The 14529-nt window shown below is 37.9% G+C and overlaps 1 protein-coding gene across 1 annotated transcript in view; it reads left to right on the plus strand.

Moving 5' to 3' along the window:
• Positions 1–14529, plus strand: part of TAFA1 (TAFA chemokine like family member 1) — a 617163-nt gene that overhangs the window by 37686 nt on the left and 564948 nt on the right. The window lies entirely within an intron of this gene.

Genomic DNA, 14529 nt, shown 5'->3' on the forward strand with positions numbered 1-14529 from the left:
TAACCCTTTCGACATTAAGAATATTTGTTGTGTTATGAGAGCCATGACCAGATAGGAAAGAAGTGGGTGACAGGAAGTGCTCTATAAGACAGGAAGGGGTTGTGGGGTTTGTGGGAACTGTAGAGGGTATGCTACATCTAAAGGTATCCAAATTCCAATCTCTGAAAACAAAACGAAACAAGAAAGCAACACAGACCTATAGGCTGTTAGTTGTTGGGCTCTGATTAAAAAGAAACTGGGGCAAGTTCAGAGAAAAGCATCATGAGTATCAGGGGTTCAATTATGTCTTAGGAGGAGTAGTTGGAGCTGGATACTTTATCCTACATAAAGAGAGCTCAAATGGAAGATAAAATTTTCTTTAGATATCTGAAGGACTGACCAGAGTGGAATAGGACTCAGTGTCTGAGGCCAGTGTTTGGAATTCAGAAGAAGAGATTTTGCTTGAATAAGTTTTCTTGAGATTTTGAATGAATTCTGATGAGTAACGAGTTCCCATCACCGAAAGTGTTCAGGTTTATCTTGAAAAACTTATAGCTGGCACGTTGAAGAGGGGTTTAATTTGAGGATATTTATGATCTTTTACCAATTTTGCTACTTTATGATTCCTTGAAGGTCAAGGTGCAGAGAGACATTCTGGGTGCATGGATAGGGTGAGCATATTTTCACACACAGTTCCTTGTAGATGGAGTAGGTGGGCTATTTGTCCACTGTGCCAAAGTGCCCTGGAATTTGATACGTACCAAATGCAAGTATAGATAGACCTCTTCAGGCTTAGGCATTTGTCAAATCCCAGCCTTAAGGTGCATAGACCACTGAAAGAATATCATGTGCTTAATATTTAACAGTAGTCAGCAATGACAAATATTTAGAAAAATTTTCACTCTACTCTTAAATAAACAATAGCTTTACAGTCTAGAGAATAGAGAAATTGGTAGGATATTTGCCTAGTAAATTAGTTATATGTCATAGCATAAGAAGTTATCCCAGACCTTTGTGGCTGGAAACAACCATAATCATTTCTGATCTCATGGCTTCTGTGGATCTGGAATCTGGGAGTGGCTTAGCTAGGCAGTTCTGGCTCACAGGGTCTCATGATATCATAGTCAAGATGTCTGCCAGGGCTGTAGCCATCAAGGCTTAACTGAGTCTGGAGGATCTGCTTCTGTGGTTTACTCACATGGCTGGCAAGTTGGTGCTAGCTATTGGTGAGAAGCCTGAGTTTCTTCCCACTTGAGATTCTCCAGAGGGCTGCTTGAGTGTCCTCATAGTATGGCAGTTGGGTTTCCCCAGAGTGAACGGTCCAAGACAAAGCAAGGCAGAAGCCACAATGTCTTTATTGAAGTTGGAAGTCACACTTCATTTTTGCAATATTTTATTGGTTTCACAGGCCAGTCCTCTTCATTGTGGGAAGAGACTACACAGGGCATAAATATCAGGAGGCAAGAAACACTGAGGACTGTCTCAGAGTCTGGCTGTAATATGTCATCAGCCCTACGTTTGTGGATTCATGTCTCAAATATTCCTCCAAGTTTGAAATATCTTAGTCACGGACAACTTAATAATAATTCTGTATTTTAGGGTTTTTTACTTTTATTTTTTCATTTATTCTTTATAAGATGTTTTGAAGGACAGCTTGACAACATTCCATCCTAGATCTCTTGGATTGTAATTCCTCACAAAATCTTTTGTACTTGACTACTAGGGGCAAATGGATTGGGAAAAACTCGTAAGACCAGATATTGAACAACCTAATACTATTGGTTGAAACTTTGACTTGTTTGAAAATTTTAACTAAGGGTTAAACATTTTCAGTTCTTATACTTACTGGTATGTAATTAGAAATATATATAAAAGGCATGGAAATTCATGTTGTCCAACATTGTTTACTGATATTTAATATACTGCTCAAATCCTGGCCAACTCTACTAGTTTTTTAGTAAGAGAGTCGTAAAAGGAAGATTATATTGAGTCCATTCCATCAGCTTTTTGATGAGCTTACTAAAGCTATCAAAGAATTGCTGTGTCAGAATGTATCACTTTTAAAAAATGGGCACTTGGATGAAGTATTTTTGTTTTCCTGGTTACAATTTTACAGCACTGTCAGTTGCTGATTTTTCCCCCTCTACCACAGATTGTTATAGTATTTAACGTTTATGTGTTCTCTCTCAGTACCAACTGGGGCCATGGCCAAAATTCTGATTGGGAGTGGGTGGTGGGGTTGGAAACTATATATATGATGGTTGAACAGCTGTGATAATCTATGTTTTTGAGGCAATAATCATGAATAATGCAACTTTAGCTATTAAAATAGAATGAGGGGATAACATCTTACTGGGTGGGAATTTTAAGGCAAAGTAGTCGTTTTAGAGTTATAATGATAATACCTATGGCTAGGTGTCAACATTATTACTCACTGTGCACTCAGTTTGAGGATAAAAATGTAACATCTTTAACCCCTGAAGGACAGGTGACAGGGAATCCATATGATGTTGTCTCCTCTGAGAAGTCTTTCCCTGTCCGATTCCCCTAAATTGGGTCAATGCCCTTGTGGCGTGCCCCCAGAGCTCCCCATATTTATCCACTGTTAGCAATTGTTATGACTCATTGACTCATTGATATCTCTCACAAGAATGTTGATTCAGTGAAGCAGGGTTACTATTTAATTCCCAGCACTGAGAATACTATAGGTGTGTTAGTCAGTAGACCTTTGGCAGAAAGTGAGGGAAAAGTAACTCAGGTAGTCTTGCCCATAAAAAGTAATTTATTGCTCAGTATAACTGAAAAGTCTTTTGGTATATGGCTTCAGGCATGATTGGGCCCAAGTACTCAAAAGTATATGTGTCTCCATCTTGAACCTTTTTTCCTTAGTGCTTGTATTAATTTCAGACAACTTCTTACCTTGGGGTATCAAGATGGTGACCAGGAAGCCTCATGCTTCAAGAGAAGAGAGTTTCTCTTCCTCAGTTATTCCAGCCTAAGTACCAGGTGCTAAAACAATTTGCTTTGATGAATCCATCTATGGTCACATGTTCTGAGCAATTCACTGTCGTTGGAAGGACAGAAATCTAGTAATTGATATGAACTGTCTACAAACAATGACCTGCTAAGCATGTGGAACTTGAAGGTTTTGACTAGCCACTTGGTTTAGGTAAAAAGAGAGAAGAAAGAAGACATTCTGACCAGGAAAGCTATAGGAGCAAAGACAAAGAAAGGATCATGAATGTTGAAAAACTAAAGAGGCAAGTAACTGATGGAAGTAGGATTTGAACCCCAGTTTTCTGAACATGAATAACACTTACCCTACCATTGTGCCACACTGCTCTCTTATGAGTGCTATCCTGTAAATGCTTTTTTATGCTATTTTTTATACCTTTATATACTAATGCAATTTCAAGCATTGGGTAGGGTAAGAGATCTCCAAACCATCTGGAGAAGGCAGAAGGAGTTGATGTTTTTAGCACTCCATATATTGGGTGAGCAGATTTTACCCACCTGGGTGATAAAGTTAGGTATAACTCTAAAGCTGCTAAAGTAACGAAAGAAAGATAACAAGTGACTCAAGTGTGATTTCTGAAAATAGAAAGCAGATATATTAATCTATAAAGGCAGTGATTTTCCGGAAATGAATCTCAAAGCAGAAACTAACTTAGGGATACTCACAAAGGATACTGAGACAAAGTAGTATGTCATTGTTTAATCCATAGTTGTTCAAAGATCGAAATGTTATTGGTTGGTTCATTGGCTACACTGTATCCACAAAGGAGATAAGTAGTAGGCATTTCCCATTTCGCTTTCATTAAGTGATCATATGCCTTCAACGCCTCACCTTCTTAGTTGCTGGTGTTCTTTTTATCCTCCCCAAACAGACACTCACATAATGTTCATACATGTGCAAAAGCAGAACATCCAACTCGCCAGACATGTGAAATATTACCTGATGCCTGATGTGTATACAAAGAGTACTTTGTGCTGGTGTCTTTGCACTGAGGTCATTTTCTCTGTTAGAATTTTAAATGCATGCAAAATATCATTAAGTAGTTCAGAATATGATTTATTATTAATTGCCACTAAGATTTACTGGAAATCTTATTATGTGTCAGGTCCTGGTGCCAAGCACTTTATAAGTGCAATCTAATTTAACTGACCAGTATTTGTACAGATTAATAGTGGTCTGGATAGAGTAGAGGCAAAATTTATTTAGCTCCTTCCTTGGAATTCACATTAGGAGAAAGGTTATTACTTCCTTCTCTCCCTTTCGAATTAAAGTAAGTGGCCAGGACATTGGTGTCTATTTCTTCCCCAGACCCATATCATTCAGGACCTGTCTGCAACCATGAGCAAGGTGGCTGTGAGTTTCTGTCCCAACCAGATGTTTCAGGCTACACTTGGAGGCAGACAAATGTGTCCAGTGGAATAGTCACCACTTGTACTGGTGGCCTTGTCTTTGGCACATCAAAATAACCTCACTGAGCAGTTAGGAAATGCCTAGGCTGTTCTCTGATTCAGATGGGGGATCAGGACCCTCTTTTAACACAATGGTTTAAAAAGTGAACAAATAAATTTGGTTCATACTTTAGTCCCAAGATAAAAAGACAAATACTCAAAGTTTCTAAATCATAAATATTTAGGTAATAAGTGAGAATGAATTCCCTAATGCAACCAGAAATTATGGTCAAATTTGGAACATGAAGTTTCCACTTGGTGAATAATTCTTATACTAAAACACAAGTTCCCATTTCCCAACTGCTAGTGAGACCTCAGTACTATAACCATCTTTAATTTGTGTATATTTTTGTGGGTTAATCTTAGTTAGGTATTATTGTATAGGTTTTGTCTTAATGTTGACACTCTAGCCTCAGTTGACATAATTTTCATTATCCTATTTGGCCAGATGTATTTCTGGTTATGTTACATAAATGCTAGACCTTTGAGTATAGAGAGATGGAGTGCTAAATGTTCATCAAACAAAAGAAGTTAAAAAATGACCAAAGAACTACCAGTCTGGGATTTTCACCTAGAAGCATAATGATCCACTTCTATGGCTTGGCTTGCTCCACAGGAAGGGAGAATTGCTTCTGGCCAGCTGTTGCTTCTGCAGTATCTTGGCTCTATGTGGCAGGAGGAAATTCTTTTCCTTCCCTCAGGCAGAAAAGAATTTGGAATTTGGGGAAGCATTGAGGAAAAGGTCAAGTTTGATGGGAAAGGGCATTTGTAACAGCTGGTGAATGCTACTTTTGCCCTTATGAATCATTGGCTATTTCATATTCTAGAAAGCATTTTTTTAATAAAAATCTCTGAAGTTTGCATAGAAGTACTGGTCTTTTTTATTTAAAAATTCAGATATTAAGATAAGCCCTACTGACCTCAGTGTTCGTTACAGGTAATAATTTTCAACTTTCTTAGATAAGGTGAAAGAATGTGTCACTTAGCTAGTAAGTGAACCTAACTAACTGCCCAGCATCAAAATCTCAGTAAGACTTTGATATCTTTGATGTTTCTTATATTTAGTAACATTTATCAATTGATTAAAATTGATAATAATAGCAACTTAGTTTCTTTGGGAAAATGGCTACCAACTGAAGGTGAATTTGAGGAAAGTTGAAAAGTGGGTTATTGGTGGGGTGAAGCCATGCAGAGGAAGCATGTGTTTCTTGATGTGATTGAAAAAGAAGTAGTCAACCTGTATTTATCAGCTTGAGCATTTGCGGTGGTCTCATTATATATTTCTTTATCAGTGTCAGGACGTAAATGTCATTTAATGTGTGTGCTTTAGTAGGCAGTTTTATTTTAGTGTAAATAACAACATAGTTAGAAATATAATCACTATTTGGGATAGGACAAAATGAATAAAAAAATGACTTAGTCTTCAATGATCCTCATCTTCTAAACAATTACCAAATCTGCACTGGCATCTTTCCCAACCCTGACAGTTTGTATTTTCCTTTAAAAAGGAATAAAAGAGGGGAAAACCAGCATAGTGCAGGTTAAAAGTCAACCCTGCATTTATTGATGAAGAAAGAAGTGCAGAGGTGACATCATTGAAAATGATGGAGTAAGGCCTTCCAAAAGTTCCCTCCTTCATAAAAGCAATGAGAAAACTTGATACATTGTCTGAATCAACTTTTTCAGAACTTTGGAAGTTAATAAAGGCTTGTAGCAATCTGAGGAGTGTTCATTCAAGAAAAACAGGTGAATCTTCAACAGAAGAGTGAGCTTTGTTGCATTTTAACTTGCTCTGTTCCCATCTCCCTCCTGGGAGCTCCACAGTAGCATTGAAAAGCAACAGATCACAATCATGGTGAAAGAATGGGAAGACAGAATGTGGCTGGAGCTTCTTCGAAGCCACATTCCGAGAGAACTGTTGTTATTTCTCTGGTTTGATGGCTCTGGAGGAAACCCCACTTGCAAAGCTGTCTTTATTTGACCTGACTTACAGCTCACTAAGTGAAGAAAGCCTTAGTGAAGAAAACCTTTTCCCTGGGGACTTTTGTCAAAAATATGTAGAGGCAAATGTTTAACTTTATGGCTGTCTGAGGCAATGGTCAACAATGGGGCAAACAATAGGCTAACCAAAAAGCTTAGAAGGAAAAGCTGGGGAATGAGAAGTCTATAAAGGCTCTGAAAAATTCCTGCATATCTCTTGGAATTTAGAAAATCATGAACATGTGTAGGGCTGTGCACATGCCCAGGGCTGTGTGAATGCATAGGAAAGACCTGAGATATATGTCCTAAGCTCTCACCTCTGGTTCACCTTGAGTTTCTATATAAGCATGAAGTAAAGACTAAGGTAAAGTTGTCAGCTGGCTGGCTGACTGTTAAGGTATGTCCCAACATGCACACTGAGCTTCTTAACAAAGACTGAGATGCCTACTGGTTTCAAGAGCTTAAAGAAATTTCAGTTTAATAATTAGCAACTACTAAGCTAACTGAGCAGGCATTTCATTTACCAAATAGAAAACAGAATACAGATTTTACAGAATTAGTGCAGAAGAGTCACTAAACAAACAACAGTTAGCAACAATAACAAACCCTAGGGAGGAGGGAAATTATAATTTTCAGAGTTTCCACGTATGTCCCATTTTCAACAAAAATTATGAGACATGAAAAGAAACAAGAATGGATAGCCGAAATACAGGAAATAAGCAATTGATAGAAACTGCCCCTGAGGAAGCCCAGATGGTGGACTAAGTAGAAAAGATTTTAAGTCAGCTATTTTAAATATATTCAAAACAACTAAAGAAAATCATGTTTACGAAATCAAAGCAAATATGAGAACAGTCTTTCACCAAATAGAGACTACCAATAAATATATAAAAGTTATATTAAAAGAGCCAAATAGAAATTCTGGAGTCAAAAAGGACAATAACTGAAATTTAAAAACTTACTAGAAGGGCTCAACAGCAGATTTGATAAGGTGGAAGAAAGAATCATTGAACTTAAAGATAGGTTAATTGAGAACGATTTGAGGAACAGAAAGAAAAAGGAAGGAAGAAAAATGAACAGAGCCTTAGAGACTGGTGGTATATTCAAGTGTATGAACACACACACAATCCCAGGAGAGAAAGGAGCAAAAGGAATAGAAAGAATATCTGAAGAAATAATGGCTGAAAGGTCCCAAATTTGATGAAAAACCTTTATCCACTCATCTGAGAAGCTCAGTGAGCTCCAGGTAGGATAACCTCAAAGAGAATCACACCTAGACAAAACATAATCGAACTGTTGAAAGGCAAAAACAAAGAGAGAGTCTTGAAAGCAGCAAGAGAGAAGTGACTCTCATCACTTACAAGATTAACCACTGATTTCTCATCAGAAACCATGGACGCCAGAGGCAGTGGGGTGATATATTCACTGTGTTCAGAGAATAAGACTGTCAACCAATAAATCCATTAAAGCTATCCTTCAAAAATAAAGGAGAAATTAAGTCACTCTGACTTAAACAAAAATTGAGAGAATGCTGTGTACAAAAATTAAGTGTATCAAAGACCTAAATGTAAGGGCAAAGACTATAAAACAGTTAGAAGGAAACACAGGTCTAAAGCTTTGTGACCTTGTGTTAGGCAATGGTTTCTTAGCAATGACACCTAAAGTGCAAGGAACCAAAAAAAAAAAAAAAAGTAGATTAAAGGAAACCATCAAGAAAGTAAAAAAAGGGACTTCCCTGGTGGCGCAGTGGTTAAGAATCTGCCTGCCAATGCAGGGGACATGGGTTCAAGCCCTGGTCCGGGAAGATCCCACATGCTGTGGAACAACTAAGCCCATGCACCACAACTACTGAGCCTGCGCTCTAGAGCCCACAAGCCACAACTACTGAGCCCATGTGCCACAATTACTGAAGCCCGCACGCCTAGAGCCCATGCTCCGCAACAAGAGAAGCCACCACAATGAGAAGCCCATGCACCACAACAAAGAGTAGTGCCCACTCGCTGCAACTAGAGAAAGCCCGCACACAGCAACGAAGACCCAACGCAGCCATAAATAAAATAATTAATTTAAAAAAAGAGATTGATTTCTAAAAAAAAAGTAAAAAGATAACCCCCAGAATTGAAGAAAATATTTGCATGCACACACACACACACACACACACACACACACACACACACACAATGGATAATATGCCCTTTTTCAATATATGATATAATATAATTTTTGTATATGGTATGAGGTAGTCTCCAACTTCATTATTTTGCATGTGGATATCCAGTTTCCACAGTACCATTCGTCGAAAAGACTCTTCTTTCCTAATTGAATTATCCTGGCAACCTTGTTGAAAATCAGTTGATCAGACATTTATGGGTTTATTTCTGGACTCCTAATTCTTTCCCCTTGATCTATATGTATGTCTTTATGCCATTACCACATAGTCTTGATTACTGTAGCTTAATATTAAGTTTTGAAATTGAACTTCAGAGGCATTTAAGATGTGGACTTGAGAGAAGTGATCATCAGTTTAACAGGCAGCTGAAACAAAGACACATTATAATCTTTATGTTCAGTGCCCCAGCTGAGGTATTTCCAAAACTGCATTTTGCCACTTGGGTCCATGTCAAGACATACAGCCAGAATGCTAGTTTGTATGACAGATTGAACAAAGAAACACCACATGGGAGTGTGGCATTTCTGAAACTTGAGTCACAAAGTACCACTGCAATATTTTTTGCTATAACCACTTACCTACTGTTTTCTCATTTTTTTCTAAGAATTGATTCATGTTAAATGCCTAATTGTTTTAAATGACAACTCTATATTAAACACATCATAAGAAGTGTTATCTGTGAAATCATGGGCTTTAAGTGCTGGTAATATTTCTTCTAACACATTAAAATAAATACATAATTATTAAAAATAAAGTTTGTACACTTAACATGTAAAAAAATTTTAGGAGCCATAAGGCATACCAAAAATCTATTTTGGGAGACACTGCTGTTTGGGGAGAGCCTTCCTTTTATGAGGAGTTACTTAACCACATTTCTAGTTTCTGTTATATTAGTTTTGTCATCCTTGGTGAGCAAGGCAAATTCAGTGACCTTATCTGAAAGATGTGAGCAAAATATTTTACCCCAATATTAGCCATCATTTACTGAGGACCTCCTGGAAGCCATGATCTTAGGATGGCCTACCAGAAATTATGTGGTCAGTTTGTCCATTACCTACTGCTGTGGGTTGAATTGTTTCGCCCGAGAGATATGTTGTTGTCCTAACCCCTAATACTTGTTAAGGTGACCTTATTTGGAAATAGGCTCTCTTCAGATATAATCAAATCAAGATAAGGTCATACTGGATTGGGGTGAGCCCTAAATCCAATGACTGGTGTTCTTATAAGATGAGAGAAATTTGGACACACAAACACATTGTGAGAATGCCGTGTGACAGTGGAGGTAGAGATTTGAGTGATGGGTCTATAAACTGAGTAACACTGAGGATTGCAGTTAACCACCAGAAGCTAGGCGAGTCAAGGAAGGACCCTTTTCCTACAGCCTTTGGAGGGAGCATGGCCCTATGGACACCTGGATTTCAGTCTTCTATCCTCTAGACAACAAGAGGATACAGTTCTTTGTTTTAAGCCACCCAGTTTGTAGTAATTTATTATAGAGCCCTAGGGAAACAATACACCTACCTTTTCTTTTCTAGGTGAACTAGATGAGGGCCAGTGTTTCTCATTTTTCTCACTGCTAATCCTCAGATTCTGGAACAGTTTCTCACATTTAGCGAATACTCAATTCCTTTTTTTTTTTTTTGATTGAATTAATCAATAAGACTTGTTAACAATCCTGAGAGTTATACATTTATTGTATTATTGAATAAACCAAGCCTAGGAGAGTTCAAGAAACATGTCTGGGTTTACACAACTAGTAAATAGTGAGCCAGGATTCAAATTTAGATAATCTAATTCCACAGTCTCTGGCCTTTTCACCTTTCTCTGCCTACTACAAAATATAGAGCTGCTGGAACCAAATGATCTCTTGAAGTCCCTTGAAGCTGAGAGCCGAGGGGGTCTATGATAACATACAAGCTTTTTAGAGATCATTGCTAAATATCAAGTCATTGCTTGTAAAGATATTTATTGAGGTTTTAGCAAAATTGGGATTCTTAGAGAGAAAAGTAATAATAACTAGTTTTCATTTTTTTTTATTCAATAAGCAGTGAGCGCTTACTATGTACCAGAACCCATATATATTTTACTTGACAGATCACTTCATTTACTTTTCACAGTAGTGGTGCAAGTTGAAATGATTATCATTTCCATTTTACACATGAAGAAACTGGAACGAAGTCATGGAACTTGCTGAACATCACAGCTTGGAAGTAGCCAAACCTAGATTCAATCCAGACTTTGAAACTACAAATTTCTATTGCCTAAAATGCTTGTACCCTCCCCTTAGCTGTTCCACCCTTTCTACAAGTCCTAGTTCAGCATCTTGCTGCCCAGGAAACTTTCCTTTCATGTTTCACATCTTGTGGTATATTCGTCTTCTGTACCACTCTTCTGTCCCTTCCGTTTACTTTGGTGGGTACCTGGTCCACCTCTACAGCTACACTCTTAGCCTCCCACACTTACATACAGCAGATACATAATCCATGTGGCTTGAGTTGGTGATATAAATGGTGCCAAAGAAGGAACTGTGTGGATGCCTGAGACACATTGTCCAAATTTGCCTGAATGACCACATTCTGAACTAGTTCAGACTACCATGTTGCCTCTGACCCTTTCAAAGTTTTTAATCTCTTGCATTAAAATCTCTTGGGGTGCATGTTAAAAATTCATTTTCGTGGGCTTCACTTCAGACTTATTGAATCAGAGTATCTTAGGGTGGGATCTTCCCAAACTCAGCATATATTATTGCAATGCCTACAATGTCTTCTCCCCCAGTTCAATGAGTTCACTAGAAAAATTATTTTTGTGTTTTGGGTGTTAGCTTAGATGTCTAAGAATGTCTCTTTTCACCCCAGGCTAAAGGTGAGAGGCTCCTGCATTGTGTTCCCATTGAGCTCTTTGGTATTTAGCACTTTAAATGCTCTAATATGCTTGTATATTTACTTGTAAGTCTCCCTTTGGCATTTCTGTGAGCTCCTTGGGGCCGAGGTCTTTCACTGTCATATCCCAAGTTTTTATCACAGTCCTTGGCATATACAGGTGGTCAATAATAAAATAGACAAATGCACCAATAAAAAGAGATCATGGAATTAATGAGCAATTAGGAACACTTAATTTCTACTCAAATTTCTGCCAAGAACACACAGGGACAGAATGTCTTCTTTATTAACTGTTAGCATGGAGATCACATTTTGGCCCCCACACTCAGCCATTTTCTCAGTTGCAAGATTCGAGTTAGAATTGTCGTAGAAAAGCAGAAGGAAACCACAAGAGTTGATTGGATTGTTTGTCCTACTCATCTAGTTTGAGAAGGACATAAATCCAGTAAATTTAGATATCAATGGGACAACAGCCCTAGCCTCCTAAATAGTTCTGGGCAGGCTTGGCATGGCTTCTGTTGAAATGCATGAAGAAACCAGTAATGACAAACACGTAATTTTGCAAATCATAGTATTTCAAACAAAACACACCCTTTTGGCAATCCAGGCTAACTACAAATAAAAGGAACCAACATCCCTTTCTCTTAAAATCTAGGATGTTTTCACTTTCTATCATGTGGCAGGTACTTTATTGTACAGGCATTTAATAAATGCTTATGGACTGGATTTAAGTAGCTAGTAGCCTTCACACTCATGTGTATGGGAAGAAAAAAATGCTTTTGGGAAAAAATTTCTTTGTGGTCCACACATTTGCACAAGCCTGCCTTTGGAGAGGAGAGAAAAATCTGCTCTGTTCACCCAATCAATGAGCTGGTGGTTTGTAGAAAAATTCTTAGGTCACAATAGAAAATATTCTTAGGCTTGGTCTTGAGTTTGTCTCTAACTAGCCAGGTGGCCTTAGATAAGACTTTTGACTTCTTTTATGTTTTTATGTCCTTACTTGTCTGAGGAGGAAAATTCCAGCCCTTTTGTTAGCTCATATGTTTATTCTGAGGATTTAATAAGACAATGTGCTAATGAGGGTTTATCTTGTATATAATAAGCAGTCAGTTAAAAAATATCAAGAATAAACAAATAAGTAAATGAACTGATGTTTATGAAAGGGCTCTAGAGATATAGAACTACTCAAAACTATGAAGTTAAAAGATTAGAAATTTCCAAAGAAAATTATTTCAGAAGGACTCAGGCTTCTTCCTACTTAGCCAGGATCAGTTAATCTCATCATTTGAGCACCATGCTATGTCAGAGTAAGTCCTGAAGAGGAAGGGCCATAGATTGGATAAGTTTGATAGAAGGAGAAAAGGTAAGGGCTTATGGAAGGAAGAAATGATTGGAGCCCAGGTGGAATGTTCCAGGGTGGGCCCATGGATTGCCACACCTTGGGATCTGAGGCAACGAAAACCTGGTGGCAATAGGGAAGAAGAGTAGAGAAAAACCTAAGCTGAAAAGCCAGCTTCTTTGTACTACTGTTGAGAAAGTTTCCAACGTACATGAAGAGTTCTGTGCTTTAGGCACTGGGGTCATAAGCAGTGATGCGCTGGTTAATACTGAACAATCAGTTCTTCAGAAACAAAAAGGCTTGATTGTAGCTTTAGCTGATTTCCATGGTGTAAATACATCCACTGTGGCTGATTTCAAGCCACCACTGGTTTAACAATAGGCTTGTAAAATTTCTGAAAATTTAATAATCAGCTCTTAGGAGACAATGTGAGCCAACTGTGGCAAAACACTATATAAATTAACTATGGAGTCATGAAAACTTATTATGGAAGGTTTCAAAGAGTAGCGAGAATTGGCTAACAGACTCTCATGTTCCCATTACCTAGTTTGAGTAATGATCAAACCAGGCAAATTCTTTTTTCATCTGTACCCCACCTGCTCCTTCCATCCCCAAATGGATTATTTTGAAGCCTGTACTACAGTATGTCTGTAACAGGTAAGGGCTCTTTAAAAATATAACCACAATACAAAAAACACTAACAGCAATTCCTTAACATCATCAACTATCCAGTCTGTGTTCCAATTTACCTAACTGCATTTATACATTTTTGGGGGAGGAGGGGTGTACAGGTGGTTTATTCAAATCAGGGTCCAAACAAGAGCTATGCATTGCATTTATTGGATATATCTCTTAAGGCTCTCTTAACCTATAGGTTCCCTCTTTCTTTCCCCACCCCCTTTATTTCTTTGCAATTTATTTGCTGGGGAAACCAGGTCACTTGTCTTGTAGTTTTCCACAGTTTGGATTTTGCTGATTGTGCTTCCATGGTGTTACTAATGTGTTCTCCTGTCCCCAGTTTTTTTCTGTAGAGAGATAAATAGATCCAAATCCTTCATCTGATTTAGGTTTTATGTGTGTGCGGGTGTGTGTGTGTGTGTGTGCATACACATGGGTCTTTTATGAGGGGACATAATATGTCTGGTTCTCTCTCTTTGACTGATATCAAGATTGATCAGTGAGTTCAGCCTGAAATGGATGACATTCAGCATTGCGAAAAAAACACCCCAAATCTGAGATAAATGTTTTCTTTCTGAGTCTTGAAGATGCCTTTTTACCACAAACATATAAGTCAATATATGAGTATAAACAGTTACTAAATCAACCCATCTATTTTATTCATGATCACTTCACATTTGAAAGGTCTTGCTGTGTTTACTTTCTTTGAACTGAATTTGGGGCTTTGACTTGGAAGCCATAAATCCATTTTTTGATGAAATACGACTTAGCTACTAATGCCAGATTGGAAAACATTCCTTGCTAATTTTTCTTCTTAACCCTGGTTTGGTAAGTAGTAAGCATTCAGTTTCATTCTGTTCAGAGTAACACACCAAATTCAGCTTCAACATTAGAGAAAGTTTTTTTCTTTAATGTTTAATTTTTAACGGACAAAGCATTGCCAGGGACATTCAAATCTGCCAGCTTGTACAGGCAGAATTTGAAGGATGCCTAAGGTGTGGGCAGATGAACAAGTTCTATCACCTGGAGTTTAGCTGCTG

Source organism: Eubalaena glacialis, chromosome 7, assembly GCF_028564815.1.
Source record: "Eubalaena glacialis isolate mEubGla1 chromosome 7, mEubGla1.1.hap2.+ XY, whole genome shotgun sequence".
Taxonomy (NCBI): Eukaryota; Metazoa; Chordata; class Mammalia; order Artiodactyla; family Balaenidae; genus Eubalaena; species Eubalaena glacialis.